The sequence below is a fragment of the Xyrauchen texanus genome, chromosome 32 (assembly GCF_025860055.1).
Source record: "Xyrauchen texanus isolate HMW12.3.18 chromosome 32, RBS_HiC_50CHRs, whole genome shotgun sequence".
Classification (NCBI taxonomy): Eukaryota; Metazoa; Chordata; class Actinopteri; order Cypriniformes; family Catostomidae; genus Xyrauchen; species Xyrauchen texanus.
The window spans coordinates 21,391,758-21,408,802 of NC_068307.1; the positions used below are offsets into that span (position 1 = coordinate 21,391,758).

Sequence of the window (17,045 nt, forward strand, 5' to 3'; positions counted from 1 at the left end):
CAAGCAAACTTTTCGAGCACAACATTTCATGAAAGATAGTTTAAATTATAAAACAATATTTAACATTTTCTGAATTTAGACTGAACAATGAAAACATTAGTTTAAAAAGTTGTAGTTTTTTAGAAGTTGTCAGTTTGTATTAAATTAATAAATTTTCATACATTTATTCACTTTTACATGCATTACACTAAATCACACATACATTTATGCACTCGTAGGAGCTCATTCTCACTATTAGAGTTAATGTTCATTTTCTTACCCTTTCCAAAGAACATGGATCATAATTTTTTTCACGTATGCCAAAGTACTATAATATCTCTGGAAAGGCTTAAACAAAATTTTTAACCAAAGAACTGCAAACATATGATAATGCAACATCTGTATAAATTCCCATGGAATTCCATTATGGTACAGAATTGCCATATGGCAACATTATTTCATCATGTTTTTGTAAAACTGTGTTAAAAAAATTTGATCTGTGAACAATAACATTTATTTAATTAATCAAAGATCCAGCAAGAAAAATGCTGATGTGGAATCAAAGTCTCAGCAGCAATAATCTCAGCAGTTTAATAGCTCAATTTAAGGAGCACTTCAGCATGTTTCTCCTCTGTAAGGGCGAACCCTGGAGAAATAGAAGAGAAACAAATTAATTTGATTTAAAAACAGGACATAAATGGTAACTTTAAAGATTACACTCTTAATTTCAACTAAGCAGTTTGTTATTTTTTTTATCTGAATAGCAAGAATGTAAAGAGAAATTTGCCCATATAACAATGCCATAAGAGGGATAAGGAGGCTGCAGTTGGTTGAATAGATTAACCCAGTGTTTCCCAACCACTGTGCCGTGGAAGATTGTCAGGTGTGCTGTGGAAAATTATAAAATTCCCCAAAAAAATTTGCCAATTCAAAATATTTGGCTTTTACAAATATTTTATGCAACCAGTTAAAATATTTTGTCCATCATAACATTGTTAAACAAACTCGCTGTGGGATTTTTTTTAATTGTAATAAGTGTGCCGTAAATCTTGACTTTGGTTATGACAGACTGGTTTGTAAAGTATAACCAATTTAAGCATGAAGACTATGGTAAACTTCTAAAGGAAATTGTCTGAATAAAGTAAAAACTTTGGAAACACATTTATTCAGAGTTTTCCTTCCTTTACATGTTCTGCCATTTTGTGAGATTTGCTTTAGGTTACCCAAATTGTAGTGACCCTGAATGACAGTCAATCCCTGGATTCAATAGCGTTAGTGTTGTTTTCTGTTAAGGTAATGCTTGCAGTGCCAAATTCAGCCTTGTTTCTTTATACCATCAAAATGAATGTGTTTTTCGTGTCTTAACAACAGGCGTGTCTTAAAGAATTCCGCCTGCTGTGTTGTGCAATATTTTCTGCTGTTTGTGTTAACTATAGTGGGAAATAGGCCAAGCGGTTTACTTGCATCCTTTTGCTGGCTTTCAAGATGTAAATTTAAGGTATGTGACCTTACATCCTGTCCTTGGAGGAAGGAGTTTTTTTTTTTTTTTTTTTTAACAAGAGGCACCAACACTTTGCTACCTATCATGTCAAACAAGTATTTTATGAACCACACCAACCTGTTCTGAGATGTATCACATTACAATTTTTGATTTGAAGCAAAAATATATTAAAAAATTGGAAAAGGACAAAGGTTAACAAAGGAGCAAGACTGTATACTACTATTATGAGTGAATGAATCCTGTGAAGCATTGCAAATTACATAATTAATAAAACGTTATGGTGCAATAGTAAACTATTTGCAGGTAGTAATTTATTATAAGTATAAAAACTATTTTATTTAAGTTCATTTAAATTCAGAAATGAATATTGAAAGCATTCAGACCCTTCGTTTCACATTTTATGTTGCAGCCTTATGCTAAAATGCTTTAAATTATAATTTTTTCACATCAATCTACACCCCATACCCCATAATGACAAAGCAAAAACCAGATGTTTGATAACTGCAAATGAATTAAAAGGAAAAACTGAAATATCAGAAGTATTTAGAACCTTTGCTTTTGACAAATTTTGCTCAATTGCATCCCATTTCTCTGAATCATCTTTTGAGATGTTTCTACACAGTCCACCTGTGGCAAATTCAATTGATTTGACATGCTTTGAAAGGCACACACCTGTCTATATAAAGTTTCAAAGCTGTAAATGCATATCGGATCAAAAACCAAGCCATGAGGTCAAAGAAACTGCCTGCAAAGCTCAGAGACAGAATTGTGTCGAGGCTCACATCTGGGAAAGGCTACAAAAATTTTCGGCTGCATTGAAGGTTCCCAAGACCACAGTGGCCTCCATCATTTTTAAATGGAAGAAGTTTGCAACAAGAGCTGGCCGCCCATCCAAACTGAGCAATCTGTGGAGAAGGACCTTTGTAAGAGAGGTGAGCAAGAACCTGATGGTTACTGGCAACTTGCAGAAGGACAACCATCACTGCAACACTCCATCAATCTAGGCTTTATGGCAGAGTGGACAGATGGAAGCCTCTCCACAGTGCAAGACACATGAAACGAGCTTGGAAGGACTCTGACCTTAATTTCAAGAATCATGACTGGAGGGAACCAGACACCACTCAACACCTGCGCAATACTATCCCAATGTTGAAGCGTGGTGGTGGTAGCATCATGTTGGGGGAGGGGGGTTCAGCGGCAGGGACTGGGACACTGGTCAGGTTGAAGGAAAGCTGAACGCAGCAAAATACAGAGATATCCTTAATGAAAACCTGGTCCAAAGCGCTCCGATAGGGCTAAAGGTTTACCTTCCAACAGGACAATGACCCTAAGCACACAGCCAAGACAACGCAAGAGTGGCTTAATGATAACTCTGTGAATGTCCTTGAGTGGCCCAGCCAGAGCCTAGACTTTAACCCAATCAATCAGATTGGAGAGACCTGAAAATGTCTGTCCACCGATGGTCCCCATTCAACCTGACAGAGCTTGAGAGGATCTGCAGAGAAGAATGGCAGAAAATCACCAAATCCAGGTGTGCAAAGCTTGTTGCATAATACCCAAAAAGACTTTAGGCTGAAATTGCTGCCAAAGGTGCTATTACAGTTGAAGTCATTACATGCACCTTAGCCAAATACATTTAAACTCGGTTTTTCACAATTCCTGACATTTAATCGTAGAAAACATTCCCTGTATTGGTCAGTTAGGATCACTACTTTATTTTAAGTATGTGAAATGTCAGAATAATAGTAGAGAGGAATTATTTATTTCAGCTTTTATTTCTTTCATCACATTCCCAGTGTGTCAGAAGTTTACGTACACTTTGTTAGTATTTGGTAGCATTGTCTTTTAATTGTTTAACTTGGGTCAAGTGTTTTGGGTAGCCTTCTACAAGCTTCTCACAATAATTGCTGGAATTTTGTCCCATTCCTCCAGACAGAACTGGTGTAACTGCTCAGGTTTGTAGGCTCCCTTGCTTGCACATCCTTTTTCAGTTCATCCTACAAATTTTCTATCGGATTGAGGTCAGGGCTTTGTGATGGCCACACAAACACCTTGACTTTGTTGTCCTTAAGCCATTTTGCCACAACTTTGGTGGTATGCTTGGGGTCATTAAAGATAATCTAACTGATTATGCAAAAAAAAACAACACTGGTATCTGATTAGGATCGGTATCGGCCAATACTGAGATTTCCGATAACTGAATCAAAGTGGTATCGGTGCATCCCTACCTAAGATGGGGAAAGTTTTCTATGATTAAATGTCAGAAATTGTTAAAAACTGAGTTTAAATGTATTTGGCTAATGTGTATGTAAACTTCTAACTTCAACGAGTTTACTTGTTTAAAAAAAATATATATATATTTGTTTACTTTCATTCTTGAGGTCTAGCAAAATGTAGAATGCATTAATGTAAAAATAATATTTTCAAATTGAGCCTAGAAGGGGTTACCTAGAAGTAGGACTGGGCAATAATTATGGCAATAATCTGGGCATCAAAATGAAATTAGACAGGTGCATAAATTTGGGCACCCCTACAGAAATATCACATCAACATTTAGTTGAGCCTCCTCCTTAACAGCTTCTAGATCAGGGGTGTCCACATTTTTTGCGTGATGATCTACTTTTAAATGACCAACTCAAGATCTACCAACTAAAAAAAACAAGTTTCGTTAAAAAAAATGCTTGTTGGGACTACTGCATGTATCCCTACATGAACTTCATCTTCTAATGAATTAAACAATAATTAATAATGTTCAGTGTTGATATCATTCAGTTTTAACACTAAACCCAACACACCTATAGCACAATAGATTACAATAGCCAGGGCATTTACCTTATTCTGATGATTTGCACTGAATGAATCAGACAATTCTGTATAATCCGGGCAGTAGCTGCTGGTAGCCTGTCTCAAACACTGCTAGCTTCGCAATTTCGCGCTCCGTTCTCAGAAGCCCTTGGAAGGTGCGAACCTAGTTGTCATGGCAACTGAATAAACAAAAATCTCGCCTGGTCAAAATGTACTCATCAATTGCAAATCAGACAAACTAAATGAAGGAAAGACCTTATATTTGTATTAATATTGAACGAAAGCACATTTACATTTTGTGCGATCTACCAGCACTGCTTTTGCGATCGACTGGTAGATCGCGATCGATGTATTGGGCACCCCTGCTCTAGATGCTTCCTATAGCCTGTAATGAGTGTCTGGATTCTGGATGAAGGTATTTTGGACCATTCCTCCTTGCAAAACATCTCCAGTTCAGTTAGGTTTGATGGTTGCCGAGCATGGACAGCCCACTTCAAATCACCCCACAGATTTTCAATGATATTCAGGTCTGGGGAATGGGATGGCCATTCCAGAACATTGTACTTGTTCCTCTGCATAAATTTTGGGTCGTTGTCTTGTTGAAATATCCAGCCCCGGCGTAACTTCAACTTTGTGACTGATTCCTCTATATTATTCTCAAGTATCTGCTGATATTGAGTGGAATCCTTGCGACCCTCTTCCAAACAAGATTCCAAGTACCGGCACTGGCCACACAGCCCCACAGCATGATGGAACCTCCACCAAATTTGACTGTGGGTAGCAAGTGTTTGTCTTGGAACGCTGTGTTCTTTTGCCGCCATGCATAACGCCCCTTGTTATGACCAAATAACTCCATCTTCGTTTCATCAGTCCACTGCACCTTCTTCCAAAATGAAGCTGGCTTGTCCAAATGTGTTTGCCTACCTCAAGCGACTCTGTTTGTGGCGTGTGTGCAGAAAAGGCTTCTTCCGCATCGCTCTCCCGTACAGCTTCTCCTTGTGCAAAGTGCGCTGAATTGTTGAACGATGCACAGTGACACCATCTGCAGCAAGATGATGTTGTAGGTCTTTGGAGGTGGTCTGTGGGCTGTTTTTGACAGTTCTCACCATCCTTCCCCTTTGCCTCTCCGATATTTTACTTGGTCTGCCACTTCTGGCCTTAACAAGAACTGTGCCTGTGGTATTCCATTTCCTCACTATGTTCCTCACAGTGGACACTGACAGCTTAAATCTCTACGATTTTAGCTTTTTGTAGACTTCCCCCTAAACCATAATATTGAACAATCTTTGTTTTCAGGTCATTTGAGTTGTTTTGAGGTCCCCATGTTGCCACTCTTCAGAGGAGAGTGAAAGAGAACAAGAACTTGCAATTGGCCAGCTTAAATACCTTTTTCTCATGATTGGATGCACCTGTCTATGAAGTTCAAGGCTTAATGAGCTCACCAAACCAATTGTGTGTTCCAATTAATCGGTGCTAGTTAGTTACAGGTATTCAAATCAACAAAATGACATGGTGCCCAAATTTATGCACCGGTCTAATTTCGTTTTGATGCATATTGCACATTTTCTGTTAATCCAATGAACCTCATTTCACTACTGAAATATTACGGTGTCCTTCATTTATTTGATAGATCAAAATGAAATTGCTGATCCAAACACCCAATTATTTATAAACGAAAATCTTGGAAATTTTCAGGGGTGCCTAAACTTTTGTATATGCCTGTGTAGATAGATGGATGGATAGATAGATGGATATTTATTGTTTACATGAATAATTTGGACTATTTACAAAATGTTCCCTTTTTTTATTTTACAAGTTAAATATGTTTGTGTTGAGTAGATGATTTGCCCTGTCCTCTTCATTTCTGTTCAAGTGCATCATGTATAAGGGGAACTCTTCTTAATGGCGCAATATCCTCGAATACAGGAGGTCAGGGCTAAACGCATGAAATCATGCATGCACTGCTTTGCTCTTACCGTTGTGAGGAAGTAAGTGTGAAGTATGGTGAGGCCTACGCTTTTCCCCCTCAGATTTGCCCCCACAATCCTTTTGACATGTCATTGTCATGGGAACACTAGAAGAGATTTTAACAAGGTTATGTGATTGGCTCTCCTTCCTTGAAATGATACAAATGCTGTTTCAAGAGATGTCAAAACACTGCTTGTAATTCAAGCCCACATCTCTCACTTTAATTTTATGTAGAGTGTTTTTCCACTACCAAACATGAGTTCCAATAAATTCACACTTTAATTAGACCTTTTCCACTTGAGTTTATATTACGGAGCCCCCGAAGTGACCTGTGCAAAAAAAAAATCTAAGAGACTTTCGCGTGCGCACGCGTTACAGTTTGTGTGTGTGTGTGTGTGTGTGTGTGTGTGTGTGTGTGTGTGTGTGTGTGTGTGGCTCTTTTCCGATTGCGTCATTGCCATCATTCATTTACTCAAAGATACTGAGAGCATGGATGCGCATGAATTTATAGAGAGATATTTTAAACTTGGCCTTCAATACAAAGACATTACTGTCTATGACATTTGTAATACTGTCATGGCTGAGACACGCTTTGATCTTCCAAAGGACACTAATCAAGCAATAAACTTGTACTTGCATTTAACACGAGAACTACCGGAATTCTATAACTACTAGAATGGCCATAGCGGTCATTCTGACCGTTCATACTAGACTGTACCAAAATGTCATGTCATATTTACATTCGAAACTGCTATTGAGGTTTTGGAATGAAGCGTCTAATGTCTGTCGTCATATTTTATGGCATCATCACCCTAAAACTGTATTGAATAAAATGGAATAATATGGATCAAATGGAGCGCCAAGCGAACGCAGATAGTCCTACATAATACGATCTTTTTTGTAATATATAATAGTGCTAGACTATACAAATACATAGGCCTATATATATTATATATTAGCTGCTAGACTGCCCCGGAAGGTGCGTGCCTCGCTTTGTGTACAGCAAGTTTTTTCACTGGAATCAAAATCCATGAATAAATGAATCCGTTATATTAATAATAAACACCAGGACATAAAATTTTAATTCTAATGAATGTGAAAATTTATTAGTTCATCGACAACCACAGAACTTGCTATTGTAGCTAATTACTGATACAAATTTGATATATATATATATATATATATATATAGATGTAATAATTTCCAAAATTCACAACATGTTTTTATCTAACGAAATATTCCGCCTCAATACATGTTTGTTGTCGTTTAGACTTTCGAAAACATTTTCACTGTGGTGAAAAAACTTGCTGTACACAAAGCGAGGCACGCACCTTCCGGGGCAGTCTAGCAGCTAATATAAATCCAAATAATAAATAGAAGTACTATCATGTTTGTTTAATAAAATATTGCAGTATCATCAGAATATTTAAGAATATAATTTTTGGAGTGCCTGTTTCTTATAATCGGTCTGTCACCTGTTGCTCTCAGTGTAGTTGTTGTGAATGCGGCAGTCAGTGTGTTTGTTTTCTCATTTTGAAATAATGTAGATACAGGGAATGTTCTAGTTTCTTATTTGAGCTTGTCTCCTTGAAAGCTTTAATGATCTGTAACACATCAAATGTTAAAAACCTGAAATTCCCCTTAAAGATGCCGCTATTGACATTTAGAAAACACATAGACCGTTGTGTGCTTTTCGTTGGAAACAATATTTATTACAGTGTAAACCGCAGATCTGTCATAACCAGTTTGATTTGTGCAATTAACAGGTGTTCAGTCCCTGTGATAAAAATGTAAATGTTGACATACTTATATTAAACCTACATTGGTCACATTTTGTGTAGGAAATGTGTTCCTTTGCTCCTGAAACTGAGATGTTCTGGTCTGGTGACATTCCTTACTACAACATTTAGATCTCAGGGTTATAAAAATATGAGATATGCAAGCAGGGGTGGACTGGGAAGAGAAATCAGCCTGGGATTTTACAGAGAAGCTGGCCCAAAAGTTGTTGAACAGATTCGTCGCTGCCCCCTTCTGCATTTTGCGGTTCCATTTTGTGGCCGTTCTGCATAACGCAGCAGATCATTTCATCTTATTGCAGCCCATTCGGCCCGCTTATTGCAGCCCATTCTGCCTGGTTCTCCCGATGGCCAGTCCACCCCTGATCGGCCCCAAAGTGCATCGGCCCACAGGGAAAATGCCCAGTATGGCAGATTACCAATCCAGCCCTGCATGTAAATTCAAACTTCTGTGAAAATGTTATGTGTTTTAATTCCATTTAGGGCTGGGCGATGTGGCCAAAAATGTTAACACAATATTCTTTCATATTGTTCGATATCTATATTCATCATGATAAACAGTCACATTTACACATTTATAGAAAAAAAATATAAATTCCAAGTTGGCCGAAGAAAAAATATATTTCTAAACAGTCAAAATAGTCACTATAAAACTGCACTGGGGGCCCAGAGACAGCCAAAGCAGTGAGGTCTGAGGGATCATTTACCAAAATATAAAAATATTTTTTAGTTATTCAATCGAGTGCATTTGAAAATGAATGTTAAAAGAGCATCTGTTTGTTTTGAAGCGTAATGACAGCAGTCTGGTATTTGTTTGAATATTTTAACATAAAAATTATTTTTTTATATATTTCTTTAGCTTCAGATACCCAAGTATGGGGCATAGAAGTGTGTCACCCTTGTGATTGTGGAATGATGGAGTATGGGGGTTCAGGTGTATTGCCTAAGAGAACATTTTGAAATATTCTTTAAAGTGAGAAAGACCAGGCTAACAACTAGTAATTTTCTTGTCTTTCCTTGTCATCCATTCCAGAGATGATGTCATTGGATTCATTTTCACAAAATTAGAACAGAAATTGATTTGTTTATTATTAAAGGCTAGTAGCATGCCGATTAATAAAGCTAAATTTAGAAGGAAAACACGTTATGATCTAAGGGCGCTTTTGGACCACGTTAAATTATGCGGCGCCTCATGTCTATACACATGCAGCGAAAAGAGGCAACGTTTGCAGAGTAGGACCGGGCATAAATGAAGCATGTTAGGTGCTATAGAAAAATATTCAAGACTACAGTGCAGATCAGGTGGTTTGCAGGATGGATTGTAGGATTGATAGTTGTGAGGAGCAAGCTCTTTCCTAGTGTTGTGAGAGTCTTGGAGTGAATTTCTTCCACGCCAGTGGAAACGCAGCCTGAGAAAGCTGAACTTATTGCATTATTATTGACACGCACTAAATATAGAAAATTAATCAAAAGTTCAACATGGATAATGTGGATTTTTTTTATCACGATAAAAAGATTTATCGCCCAGCCCTAATTCCACTCAGACCTTGGCAATGTACTGTAAGTAGAGGCTTTGTTAGTCTAAGCAGTCATGCGTAACATGTATTAGAGATTTTAAAGTGTCAGCCTTTCCACATAACTCAATTCTCTTTGTCTGTTTTAGCACTTTTATCTGTCACATGCTAAGAGAGAAATCAGTAGTCAGTAATCATTACTATCAACACAGCTTTACCATGGAGGATCAGGTTTTAGGAAGCACTAGCTAACCGATATTCCTAACATGTTTTGGGTAATTTAATTTAATATATTATGATGTGAATGAGTGTGCTTTAGGCCCCCGATGGTGAATGTGGAAATTGGTCTGCGTGAAACACATTATCAATGTGGAATTAGACCCTATGCGCTCCCTTTATGTTCCACTTTGTTTGCCCAAACTCTAATTACTTTCTTCTGCCGAACACACACACACACAAAGATATTTTCATAGATGCAAGATGTTTAACATATATTGCAAGTCAACATGGTCCAGAACTTACAAGCTCCAAAAAAAAGCACATGTACAGCATAGAGGTACTCCATAAGACTGAAGTAGTTTTATCCATGTCTTCTGAAGCAATACAATCGGTATTTGGGTGAGAATAGACAAAAAAAATTAACTACTCTTTCGCTATAAAGCTTGACGTCTGTTCATGCGCCAAGCTTGTGCAAGGAGACTGTGGATGTCAAGGTTTAAAGTGGAAAAAAAAGTAATATTTTGTAGGCTTGGGATCGATAACGTTTTCACGCATTGATAATATGAAGATTTGACAGATGATTATATATATATATATATATATATATATATATATATATATATATATATATATATATATATATATATAGGGCTGCTCATTGCACAATAGTCTTCGTCTTTTCAGACATATTTCTCAGCATAACTTTGGTAAAGGTGAGCTGCAGGGTAAATCATTCGGGGTCGCACTGGACGCATCTGGCAGATGACATGGCACGTTCTAAAAAAATTATTAAATAAACAATAAATAAATAAACAATTATTTATTTTTTACAAAGGTACGCGCACACTGCCAACGCTCGGTGTCAACATTCTGAAGTGCCATGGAGCACAACTAGCATATTTGTACATTAAATCCAACCAAAAACCATTATCAAAGGTACAAAGATTGTTTACTCTAGCCATTACTGTATGATCTATTGTGAACATGTATCTTTGAGCTTATTTTCATTTACAAGTATGTTGTTTTGTGATTTGACAGCTTGAATGAAAGACCTATTAAAGGCTGCTGTACATACAGAGAAATTGCATGATAAACGTCACCATTTCTAATTGTTCAGTTTGCGCAGTTTCACCAGTTTCACTAACATGCAACTCAATAACATTCTTGAAGTACAAAAACCTTCATAACTTTGGACTACCATTTCCTGCACTGCTTCAGCTCGTCCGGTCAGTGATGTGTTCTCTTGTGGTCTCCCAATGCTATTACGCCAGACTGTCAAACGGAGGCCAACTGAGTGAATTGGAAAGCACGCAAATTGAGCTTCTAATTGAAATGTCAACTCATTTTAAAATATCGATGCCTCAAAAATATATAGATCAAATAACATGCCGATCAATATATCGATATTTTATGACATCCCTAATATTTTGGCTTGTTTCTCACCCAAAACCGATAATATCGCTTCAGAAGACATAGATTACAACACTCGAGTCGTATGGAATATCTTTATGCTGCCTTTATGTCCTTTTTTTGAGCTGGGAAGTTATTGGACCCTGTTGGCTTTCATTGTACACATATACTGTAAACACATCGTACATCTATGAAAATATATTTTTTGTGTAGCAGAGGAAAGTCATGCGAGTTTGAGATGCCGTAAGAGAATTTATAGTGTGGCAGGGCGGAGGGCGGGGCCGGTTGTGATCCTACACACCCGGTCCCGTATTAGGCTAATCAAGTCTCTGTGAGGGATAAAGGTCGACTGCAGAGGATCGTGTGGGAGAGAAAAATCGTTTACGGACATGTCCGTCATGTGTGTGTTTGTCTTTTTGGTTTAGAATATAATTTTTGGAGTGCCTGTTTCTTATAATCGGTCTGTCACCTGTTGCTCTCAGTGTAGTTTTTGTGAATGCGGCAGTCAGTGTGTTTGTTTTCTCATTTTGAAATAATGTAGATACAGGGAATGTTCTAGTTTCTTATTTGAGCTTGTCTCCTTGAAAGCTTTAATGATCTGTAACACATCAAATGTTAAAAACCTGAAATTCCCCTTAAAGATGCCGCTATTGACATTTAGAAAACACATAGACCGTTGTGTGCTTTTCGTTGGAAACAATATTTATTACAGTGTAAACCGCAGATCTGTCATAACCAGTTTGATTTGTGCAATTAACAGGTGTTCAGTCCCTGTGATAATTTAAATGTTGACATACTAATATTAAACCTACATTGGTCACATTTTGTGTAGTAGAAAGGTCTGAGTGGAATTAGGGCTGGCCGATAAATCTTTATCATGATAAAAAAAATCCACAATATCCATGTTGAGCTTTTGATTAATTTTCTATATTTAGTGCGTGTTAATAATAATGCAATAAGTTCAGCTTTCTCAGGCTGCGTTTCCACTGGCGTGGAAGAAATTCACTCCAAGACTCTCACAACACTAGGAAAGCGCTTGCTCCGCACAACTATCAATCCTACAATCCATCCTGCAATCCACCTGATCTGCACTGTAGTCTTGAATATTTTTCTATAGCACCTAACATGCTTCATTTATGTCCGGTCCTACTCTGCAAACGTTGCCTCTTTTCGCTGCATGTGTATAGACATGAGGCGCCGCATAATTTAACGTGGTCCAAAAGCGCCCTTAGATCATAACGTGTTTTCCTTCTAAATTTAGCTTTATTAATCGGCATGCTACTAGCCTTTAATAATAAACAAATCAATTTCTGTTCTAATTTTGTGAAAATGAATCCAATGTCATCATCTCTGGAATGGATGACAAGGAAAGACAAGAAAATTACTAGTTGTTAGCCTGGTCTTTCTCACTTTAATGAATATTTCAAAATGTTCCATTCAGACTTTTATGTTTTCAAAATGTTCTCTTAGGCAATACCCCTGAACCCCCATACTCCATCATTCCACAATCACAAGGGTGACACACTTCTATGCCCCCATACTTGGGTATCTGAAGCTAAAGAAATATATAAAAAAATAATTTTTATGTTAAAATATTCAAACAAATACCAGACTGCTGTCATTACGCTTCAAAACAAACAGATGATCTTTTAACATTCATTTTCAAATGCACTCGATTGAATAACTAAAAAATATTTTTATATTTTGGTAAATGATCCCTCAGACCTCACTGCTTTGGCTGTCTCTGGGCCCCCAGTGCAGTTTTATAGTGACGATTTTGACTGTTTAGAAATATATTTTTTCTTCGGCCAACTTGGACATTTTTTAATAAATGTGTAAATGTGACTGTTTATTATGATGAATATAGATATCGAACAATATTAAATAATATTGTGTTAACATTTTTGGCCATATCGCCCAGCCCTAAATGGAATTAAAACGCATAACATTTTCACAGAAGTTCGAATTTACATGCAGGGCTGGATTGGTAATCTGCCATACTGGGCATTTTCCCTGTGGGTCGATGCACTTTGGGGCCGATCAGGGGTGGACTGGCCATAGGGAGAACCAGGCCGGCTGCGAAGCGGGCCGAATGGGCTGCAATAAGATGAAATGATCTGCCGCGTTATGCAGAACGGCCACAAAATGGAACCAAAATGCAGAAGGGGGCAGCGATGAATCTGCTCAACAACTTTTGGGCCAGTTTCTCTGTAAAATCCCAGGCTGATTTCTCTTCCCAGTCCACCCCTGCTTGCATATCTCATATTTTTATAACCCTGAGATCTAAATGTTGTAGTAAGGAATGTCACCAGACCAGAACATCTCAGTTTCAGGAGCAAAGGAACACATTTCCATACCTTGGCAATGTACTGTATGTAGAGGCTTTGTTAGTCTAAGCAGTCATGCGTAACATGTATTAGAGATTTTAAAGTGTCAGCCTTTCCACATAACTCAATTCTCTTTGTCTGTTTTAGCACTTTTATCTGTCACATGCTAAGAGAGAAATCAGTAGTCAGTAATCATTACTATCAACACAGCTTTACCATGGAGGATCAGGTTTTAGGAAGCACTAGCTAACCAGTATTCCTAACATGTTTGGGGTAATTTCATTTAATATATTATGATGTGAATGAGTGTGCTTTAGGCCCCCGATGGTGAATGTGGAAATTGGTCTGCGTGAAACACGTTATCAATGTGGAATTAGACCCTTAGCGCTCCCTTTATCTTCCACTTTGTTTGCCCAAACTCTAATTACTTTCTTCTGCCGAACACACACACAAAGATATTTTCATAGATGCAAGATGTTTAACATATATTGCAAGTCAACATGGTCCAGAACTTACAAGCTCCAAAAAAAAGCACATGTACAGCATAGAGGTACTCCATAAGACTGAAGTAGTTTTATCCATGTCTTCTGAAGCGATACAATCGGTATTTGGGTGAGAATAGACAAAAAAATTAACTACTCTTTCACTATAAAGCTTGACGTCTGTTCATGCGCCAAGCTTGTGCAAGGAGACTGTGGATGTCAAGGTTTAAAGTGAAAAAAAAGTAATATTTTGTAGGCTTGGGATCGATAACGTTTTCACGCATTGATAATATGAAGATTTGACAGATGATTATATATATATATATATATATATAAGGCACGTTCTAAAAAAAATTATTAAATAAACAACAAATAAATAAACAATTATTTATTTTTTACAAAGGTACGCACACACTGCCAACGCTCGGTGTCAACATTCTGAAGTGCCATGGAGCACAACTAGCATATTTGTACATTAAATCCAACCAAAAACATTATCAAAGGTACAAAGATTGTTTACTCTAGCCATTACTGTATGATCTATTGTGAACATGTATCTTTGAGCTTATTTTCATTTACAAGTATGTTGTTTTGTGATTTGACAGCTTGAATGAAAGACCTATTAAAGGCTGCTGTACATACAGAGAAATTGCATGATAAACGTCACCATTTCTAATTGTTCAGTTTGCGCAGTTTCACCAGTTTCACTAACATGCAACTCAATAACATTCTTGAAGTACAAAAACCTTCATAACTTTGGACTACCATTTCCTGCGCTGCTTCAGCTCGTCCGGTCAGTGATGTGTTCTCTTGTGGTCTCCCAATGCTATTACGCCAGACTGTTAAACAGAGGCCAACTGAGTGAATTGGAAAGCACGCAAATTGAGCTTCTAATTGAAATGTCGACTCATTTTAAAATATCGATGCCTCAAAAATATATAGATCAAATAACATGCCGATCAATATATCGATATTTTATGACATCCCTAATATTTTGGCTTGTTTCTCACCCTAAGCCAATAATATCGCTTCAGAAGACATAGATTAAAACACTCGAGTCGTATGGAATATCTTTATGCTGCCTTTATGTCCTTTTTTTGAGCTGGGAAGTTATTGGACCCTGTTGGCTTTCATTGTACACATATACTGTAAACACATCGTACATCTATGAAAATATATTTTTTGTGTACCGCAGAGGAAAGTCATGCGAGTTTGAGATGCCGTAAGAGAATTTATAGTGTGGCAGGGCGGAGGGCGGGGCCGGTTGTGATCCTACACACCCGGTCCCGTATTAGGCTAATCAAGCCTCTGTGAGGGATAAAGGTCGACTGCAGAGGATCGTGTGGGAGAGAAAGATCGTTTACAGACATGTCCGTCGTGTGTGTTTGTCTTTTTGGTTTAGTTTATTAATTAAAATATTATTTATGTTGAAAAGCCGGTTCTCGCCGCCTCCTTTCCATTGATCCCTTTACACTGGTGCCGAAATCCGGGAAGGAGGAGGGATACGCCGTAGTAGAGTTCTCGCCACTACCGTCCACGCCAATGGAGCAGCCGCGGCCATGTGCCGGGGGACGAGATCCTTCTTTTCAGGACAAACCACTGCAAGGCCAAACCCTGAATACCAACCATACACTCCAATCTATTTAAAAGTAGTTTTTGATCAGTAGTGTCAAATGCTGTGCGTGTACAAGATTGGTTCTTGTCATAAATGTTAAAAGAATTCAAATATGCACATACCTGAAAATAAAGAAACTTCTCAAAGCTTTGAAATTAATGGCAACTTGGGAGATTGGCCTGTAGTTGGAATATACAGTATAATCAAGATGTGACTTTATGAGTAGAGGCTGTATGATTGCATGTTAAAACTACCATTAACCCCGTTTGTTAGTGAGCTGTTAATAATTGTGGTCACATCAGAGCTCACCGTAACAAAAACACCTTTTAAAGGTGCAACATGTAACAATTTTCAAGTAATATTTACCTTTTTTGCCAATGTGTGAACTGCTTGTAATGTAACTTAAAAAATTAGCCCTTCCTGGACTTCCTAGGTTGCCTATTAAAGTCTGTAGACTGATTTTAGTGGAGTGGGTCTCTTTTGCCTTAGGATGTGACATTTATACATGCTCCCGCAAGCCTTGCCTCAGTAAAATCTTCTCTTCTGCATAAACAGACAGTCTGCAACACTAGTTAACGTTATCTTGGAGATGGAATCCAGCAAACGTCCAGCTCCCAGCACAACACCGACTCCTACACAAACTCTGAGTAAGCAAAAAAAAATGTATCTACTGAATCCCGTCTAGCTAAGCGGGAACGTGATCATGGCTGAGCAAAAACTAGAGTGAACATCGGCAGGGCATTTGATTCCTGGAGGGGCCTTCGTTCGGTTTTGGGAATCAAAACCGAACGAATTTTTTATTGGACAGATAAGCTTGTATGACTGCAAAGCATGTGAAATATAGTGGCATAAGGATTGTTTTGTAATTTTAGCTAACTTGATCTTGTCTGCACAGTAACTGTCATAAACAATGTTAATTTGTAATTATTCAGCAAGGCAAACTACAATAACACACAAAATATATGCTAGACAATGTTCAAAATAATGCAAAAAGACCAATTCATTAGTGCAAGTCTGTTGGCAACAATTTGCATCTAAAATTATTTTTAAAAACCGTAGCAACACCACCTCTGTGTCCAGAGGTCCTTGGAGAGATTAAGAAAGCACAGTCCAGGGGAGAAAGTTCACCAAAAGAGCTGAAGTCACCAGGACTGAGCCAAGACTCCGTCACTCTTTGGACTTTTTATTTGTGACAGTCATTTCGAACAAAAGAGTTGTTCGATAATGATCTTGCATTTACAAGGGCCATCTCTTTTTTTTTTTTTTTTTTTTTCTTTCTCCCCAATTTGGAATGCCCAATTCCCACTACTTAGTAGGTCCTTGTGGTGGCACGGTTACTCCCCTCAATCAAGGTAGCAGAGGACAAGTGTCAGGTGCCTCCGCTCCTGAGACGGTGCATCTTATCACGTAGCTCACTGTGCAGGACACC

General features: G+C 37.9%; 1 protein-coding gene across 3 annotated transcripts in view; it reads left to right on the forward strand.

Annotated features, from left to right (window-relative positions):
- Nucleotides 1-17,045, forward strand: part of LOC127626358 (AT-rich interactive domain-containing protein 3A-like) — a 64,178-nt gene that overhangs the window by 14,257 nt on the left and 32,876 nt on the right. The window contains exon 1 of one of the 3 annotated variants that reach the window (XM_052102094.1): nucleotides 16,194-16,263. The exons of the other annotated variants lie outside the window; for them this stretch is intronic. The gene's annotated coding sequence lies outside the window, so the exon portion shown is untranslated. Of the gene's footprint in view, nucleotides 1-16,193; nucleotides 16,264-17,045 lie in introns of those variants that run through there. 3 annotated transcript variants of the gene reach the window in all.